Raw genomic sequence first — 7,602 nt, forward strand, 5'->3', positions numbered from 1 at the left:
CTTATTCTCCTTCGTCCACCACTACCATCACAGAGGGGTCTTACCAGACACTCTCAGTGTGCTATACATCTTATTGCATTCTCACTTGTGTGATCGCGCCTCTAGCCTCGCCAGTAAGTCTTGCTCTGCGACCAGCTACTAGGCCTCGTCAGCAGGCACGTCATACTGCCACTGCTCGTAGCTGTCAGCACTTAGCCAGGGGGCCCTCAAGGGGACCCTATTTTGGTTGTCTATCTTTGTCATCAGCGTGCCGTGACATTAGAATAAGACTGACCTTTACGCCCCTACCAAGTGTCTAACACTGGTAGCCACGCATTTTCACCCAGAGATACATCTGCCCAGGGCAGGGCTTTTTCCACACCACTTCCTTCATATCATTCCACTTCACCTCTACCACCTAAGCCGCTTCCTTCCTTTAAAAAAAACAGCGCTGCATCGACCGGTAAAGCGCCTCAAGTACACAATGGGATCGTTCTGCCCAACGGACGCTACCATCCCTATCAGAGAAAACCCAGAGTCCACCGTCTGACTCAGGGCAATCTCGTTCAGGTGCAGCCCCCCCAAGCTAGCTCACAAGGCATTACAGCTGAGCATCACCGACAGGAGCGCAAGGTTAGCCTCTGGCTTGAAGACATACCAAAGGAGACGCTTACCCTGTCCATTCCACTTCAACCCCCTCATCTCTACGCTACGTTCCCTGCCATCGACGTCCTCAATTTCGCACTCTCAAAGAGCTACCATCCTCATGGGATCCACAAGAATCCCAAAGGCACTCTCCCCGAGAACATCGCATCGACCATATACGCTACCATTCAGCGATACAAAGTCTTGCAGCAGCCTCACATCGTGGCCAAGTTCACAGAGGAGCAGTTAAAGTGCCGAGATAGAATTCTTCGACATCTATCAGTAATAAACGAGCGCATCGGAGCCGGGCACGATTTCACGTTCGTCGATAGACGCATCGCTATCAAGCTTTGCATGGGACTAGGAAAGATTTCCTTCAAGGGAATCAATAAGGAGCAAGCACGCGTAGGCAAGGAGATAGTGAAGTTTGAGAAGGAGTCGTGCTACTGGCCCTATTAGGATCAGTAATATTTTTGTACTACCGTATCACCACGAATAGTTGTATGCCCCGATATCAAATCACTTTCGTATACCAAAACTACGTCGTGGATTTCTATCGCCCGGCGCAGGGACAACTCACAGTCATCTGCACTGCATAATTCATCTATCAACCTCTCGTCACCAACTGGCAGCAAGTACTCTACCACTACACGGTACAAGTACATGCCTACACCACCTACTCAGCACCATTCCATCTCATTCCAGACTTTGAGGAAGAACGAGAGTACTGGCATTACTGAGCAGAACCTCTACGAGAGGAGCTAGAAGAAGAAGGACTTATCGAGGAAGACCCCGAAGCCCCTTTCTAAAAAAACATCACCAAGCCTAAGACCAAGGATTGATCGACTCACACACTGTCCGTCACATCATTCTCACTATCATTGACATCAATCCCAATGTCTCAATACAACCTTGGTGGTGTTGCGTTCCCTGGAGGAAGCACCCAGAGTGAGCCTGTGGACCCCTGGAGGAGTCAGGCCACTTCTGTATCATCTGAAACAGGACCAGCTGCCCCTGCGGAAGAACCACATAACAGCAGCACACCCAAGGCATCGGGAGTAGCCAGAAACCTGTCACCTACCACCCTGCCAGCATTCTCCACACCTCAGACTTGGGAATGGCAGGGAGTCCCTTACGCAACCATCGAGGAAGCCGCCAATGCCGCCGCACCCAACACCATCCCAAACGACATTAAGGAATGGGTAATGAACGTGGTGCGATCATTCATCATGAGAGACGTTGTAAGCTCGTACGAAGCCTTACGTCAAAAGATGGATGAGCGCCACGAGCGCACGGTGGCCTCGTTGGAAGATGAAGTAATGGCTCGTATCCACGTCGAAATAATGGCAGTGGAAATACGAGACCAGCTAAAGGTCGTAAGAGCTCAGATCGGCACCCTCTCCGCCGACAATGAACGGCTCATCAAATCGAACAATAGTCTGACACTCGAAGCCCAAGCAATCCGCAAGGACTTCGAAGATTACAAAAATGAAGTAAAGGGTCAGATGGACGCCCTTTACGGCAACATGGTCGCCCTGAAGGAGGCTCAGGAAAAGACCACTACTTACATCATTGGCTTGGAGTCTCGACTCAACAACACCATCATCAATGCGCCCTCCACAGGTATCCAACAACCGGCCGGCCAATCCAGTCAATCACCTCGCCGAATTAAGCTCCCCGATCCTCCCAAGTATTCGGGAAGGAAGTCATCGGAAAACTTTGAAACTTGGTTCACGAACCTGCTCATCTGGCTCGATTATAACCATTTTGTGGATGACAAGGACAAAACTCAGCAAGCCAACGTGCATCTGGAAGGCGGAGCTGCTCTATACATGAAAGAGTACGCAATCAAGCTTGCCTCCGGACAAGACGTTGGTACATGGACAGAATACACCAGGAAACTGGAAATGGCATACAAGACACTTGACCCCAAGCGCACGGCACAATCTTTGCTAGACGCACACTGCGCAATCTGCCACAAGACGATGATTGCCTTCGTGGAGAATTTCAGGGCCTACGCCCCCGAATCAGGATACTTTGACGAAGATCTAATCATCAAAATCAGGGAACAATGGTCAAGCCACATTCAAACGGTCATGTCGGTAACAGAGACTCTGGACCCCTCGAAGATTCCAACCACCTGGATGGACTATCTCGAGTTCTGCTTGGAGATCGAAATTAAACATCTCCAAAAAATTTCAGGCAACAAGTCTACTGGACAGACTGTGACGACCAAGGCAGCCGCCCCCAAGGACCCTAATGCAATGGACACAAGTGCACGAATCACACATGAACTATCCCCGGAACAGGACAGATGGCTGGCAAACAAACTATGTTTGTTCTGCTGAAAGCACGCCTATGAACGAGGAAAGCGGTGCCCCTCCCCCAAGCCAGAATACAAGGGCAAGCAGTTTCAGACATGATCTGCCCCGAAGCAAGGGCAAGAAAAAGGGAAGGGCAAAGCGACGAACATGCGACAGGTGGAAGAAGAAAGTAGTGCGGGCTCATCAGCTCAAATTGCAGCACTGGAACAAGCAATTGCTGCACTTCGTGGGATGAGCACAATGTCGACTACACCACCATCCAGCAAGGGCAAAGGCAAGGTGAAGAGCGCAGACACGGAGTCAACTATGTCGGTATCAATGGTTAAGGACACCAATGCAAGAATTGTCGAGATAGACGATTTCTCAGAGGATTTTCAGTATGAAGTGTAGACAAGTCTGGTGTCACACTTCAGGACAATTGTATTAGTACCGTGAGAATGAATGTACCTAGTGACCATCTATATATTGCATCCGTGGGTTTTTCTAAACATTCGATCGAATTGCCAATAAGATTCATCTCACGGAAAATCCAGACAACGGCACTATTGGATTCGGGAGCCTTCTCTTGCTATATCGACCAAAGATTCACTGAGAAGCACGGGTTTAAGATGATACCTCTAAGCCATGAAATCCGAATCCTCAACGCAGACGCCAGTCCCAACAAGGGTGGCGCAATTACTCATCGTGTAGTCACAAGCATCTTAATCGGGGGGCACCGATCAACCGAGAGTTTGCTCGTCACAAACCTTGGATGCATGTCAATGATCCTCGGCATGAAGTTCTTACAAGAACATAACCCCCGAGTTGACTGGGAACATAGAGAGGTCACGTTCTCAAGATGCAGACATACGAGGAAGCAACGAGTCAAAGTATGCGAAGAAGAAGTCAACCTTCTATCACAACCTCGGCTCGAAGATGAAGCGATTCTTCCCGACGTACACACGGATGACGGGTGGGATCAGGAAGATAACTTCATCAACTAGATAGACTTGCAAGACCAGGATATTCATAACATGGTGCACGACATTCTAGGCATAAGCAAGAAGGTAAAGGAGCACTTGGTAGAAAAGCCGGCAGAAGAGACACAGGACAAAGAATATTGGTCCAAGTTCGTCCCTCCAGAATTTCATCAATTTGGAGATGTGTTCTTGAAGAAGAGCTTGGAAAGAATGCCGACGCGTAAGCCCTATGATCACGCAATTGATCTTGTCCCAGACGCGGCAACCCCGAGACCGGCACAAGTATACCCTATGTCTTTACGAGAGAAGAACTCCCTCGACGAATGGATTGATGGCGAACAAGCCAAAGGCTACATTCGACCATTTAAATCCCCTTACGCCGCCCCAGTATTTTTCGTCAAAAAGAAGGATGGCTCTCTTAGACTAGTCCAAGACTACAGGGCGTTAAACAGTGTCACCAAGAAGAACAAATTCCCACTCCCCTGAATCAATGATCTTATTGACGGACTCTCAAGGGCTAGTATATTTACGACACTAGACCTGAGATGGGGATACAACAATGTACGCCTTCACAAGGGAGATGAGGAAAAAGCAGCATTCATTACCCATAGAGGGTTATTTGAACCCACTGTAATGTACTTCAGATTCTGTAATGCTCCTAGCACTTTCCAGGCCATGATGAACGACGTTCTAGGCGATCTCATTCGCACTGGAAAGGTGGCAGTCTATATAGATGACATCATCATCTTCACGAATAACCAGGAAGAACACGACCATCTGACCAAAGAGGTTCTACAACGGCTCAGAGATAACGACCTATTCGTGAAACCAGAAAAGTGTCACTTTGCGACCACTTTTGTCAAGTTTCTCGGACTCATAATCTCAAAAGGGTCGATACAAATGGACTCAGAGAAGGTCGACAGTGTGCTCAAATGGCCGATGCCCACCAAGGTAAAGCAAGTACAAGCATTCCTTGGTCTGGCAAATTTCTACCGACAATTCATCAAGGATTTCGGATCGATGACCCGACCCTTGACTCTATTAACATGTAAGGATGCACCATGGAAATGGGAAGACCCTCAACAAAAGGCATTCGAGGCCCTCAAAACTGCATTTACTTCCGCCCCAATCCTGGCACTCCCCAACGCAATCCATCCCTTTAGACTAGAAACAGATGCCTCGGACTTTGCTACAGGCACGGTCCTTGAACAGTTGGGAGAAGATGACCTCTGGCATCCTGTCGCTTATTACTCCAAGTCACTCAATGAACACGAGCGCAACTATGAGATCTATGACAAGGAAATGCTAGCTATCATTCAGGCATTGGAAGAATATAGGCAATACTTTGAAGGACACCCGCACCCGGTTGAGATATGGTCGGATCACCTTAATCTTACCTATTTCTGACAAGCTCAGACACTGACCAGACGACAAGCTCGATGGTCACTTTACCTTACAAGATTTAACTTTATTCTCCATCACTGCCCCGGAAAGACGATGATGCGTGCTGACCCTCTGTCCAGGAGGCCAGATCATGAGAAGGGGGTGAGCAATGACAATTCAGGGCAAACTTTGCTTCGACCCGAATACTTTGCCATCCATGCGCTCTCAGCCACTCATTCCTCCGAAGTTGACGATGCAAGACTTCTAGAAAGAGTGAAATCAGCACTACAAGACGACGAAATGACCAAAGGTTACCAGCACCTACTAAAAACTGGCAAGCGAGAGTTCAGAAAAGACCTCCAAGAGTGGAACTTCAAGCATGGATTGCTGCTCAGAAGAGGAAAGGTCTACATTCCAAAGGACTCTACGCTGCGGAATGAGCTAATCAAGCTACACCATGACATCTCCACGGCTGAACACCCTGGATGATGGAAGATGCAAGAACTGATTAGCAGGAATTATTGGTGGCCAGGGCTCACCATTGATGTTAAGAAGTACGTCCAAGGCTGCGTAACCTGTCAAAGAAACAAGATGAGCAAGCAGAAGCCTTACGGACTACTTCAACCTAACCCAGTACCAGAAGGGCCTTAGGAAATGGTTACATGCGACCTGATTACGCAGTTACCGACAAGCCCAGACCATAGGGAAGAAAAGAAGACCGCCATTTTGGTAGTCGTCGACAGGTTCACCAAACACGCTCACTTCTACCCAGTAGACGACATGGTGACAGCATCTCAAGTAGCGTCGATTTTCTACACTGAAGTATTCAAACTCCACGGAATTCCCCGGCAGATCATATCTGATCGAGGCACACAGTTCTCAGCCAAGCTATTCCAGGAGTTCTGCCAGAAACTTCATATCAAATCTACGATGTCTACAGCTTATCACCCCGAAACAGATGGACAGACCGAACGAGTCAACCAAATTCTGGAGCAATATCTGCGCATGTATTGCAATTACCGACAAACTGATTGGGCCACACTATTGCCCACAGCAGAATTCGCATACAATAACCAAGCTTCTGAATCGACAGGCCTGTCCCCATTTTTCATTGAGCATGGTCGACACCCGCGAATGGCACCAGACGTACTGGAAGGAATACAACATCCATCCCTGGAACACCTATTCCACAACCGCGATCAAGCACAGGAACAAGCTCGGGCCGCCTTATTGTTAGCAGCAGAAAAGATGAAATGGTACTTCGACCTTAAAAAGCAGGATGTCCCTTTCAAAGTAGGAGATGAAGTGCTTATTCGAGGAAAAGATCTTCACGTCAAAGTCAAAAGCCAAAAGCTAGCGACTCAAAACTATGGACCATTCAAAATCCTCGAAAAGATTGGAGCCGTATCATTCAAACTGCAACTACCAGCGGACATGAAGATACATCCCGTGTTTCACGCTTCTAAGCTTATAATGTTCCATCAAGACTCTATTCCGGGATGCGTACCTCCCCCTAACCCTCCAGTCATCATTGACGGAGAGGAAGAATGGGACGTAGAAGACATCCTGGATTCAAAAGTCAGGTATAACAAAACCCAGTATCTCGTGAAATGGTTGGACTACGACCACAGCGATAATACTTGGGAACCATTAGAAAACCTCACAAACGTTAAAGACAAAGTAGAGGAATTCCACAAGACACACCTAGACGCTCCAAGAGCAAAGCCGCGAACACGCAAAGCGCACAAAATCGCTCTGTCTGATCACCCTGATGAATTCATGTTCTTCTTCTGCACCCATCCAAATGCCAGAGCACCCTACAAGGGTTCTGCAGAAGCTGTTGGCTGGGATGTCAAGTCCATACAAGACATAGATATCCCCCCACACTCCCGAATGCTCATTGGCACTGGACTTGCGGTTGATCCCCCAAAGTGGACATACATTCGAGTGGCCCCCCGAAGTGGGCTAGCCCTCAAAGGAATCGATGTCACAGCAGGGGTAATTGACCCAGATTACACAGGAGAAATCAAGGTGCTTCTCGTTAATATGACCAGCAAACCATTCGAGGTCAGAACAGGCGATCGTGTCGCACAACTCATATGTGAACATTATGCTCCAGGAATCATTTCTGAAGCAGATAGTTCACTCATAAAGCGAACCATACGAGGCGCCAAAGGCTTTGGCTCATCGGGACGATGAACCTTGAGAAGGGGGTGATGTCACGGTTTTACCTGACGAAGTCATTATAGGAACAAATGCTATTAAGGAGCATATCATTTTTTCATCATTTCTCGTCGCACAAGAAGTCACGT

At 48.1% G+C, this 7,602-nt stretch overlaps 1 protein-coding gene across 1 annotated transcript in view; it reads right to left on the minus strand.

Moving 5' to 3' along the window:
- Window positions 1-7,602, minus strand: part of LAESUDRAFT_733757 (uncharacterized protein) — a gene marked incomplete at both ends in the record, with an annotated part of 10,640 nt that overhangs the window by 694 nt on the left and 2,344 nt on the right. The window lies entirely within an intron of this gene.

The sequence above is a fragment of the Laetiporus sulphureus genome (assembly GCF_001632365.1).
Source record: "Laetiporus sulphureus 93-53 unplaced genomic scaffold LAESUscaffold_2, whole genome shotgun sequence".
Lineage (NCBI taxonomy): Eukaryota > Fungi > Basidiomycota > Agaricomycetes > Polyporales > Laetiporaceae > Laetiporus > Laetiporus sulphureus.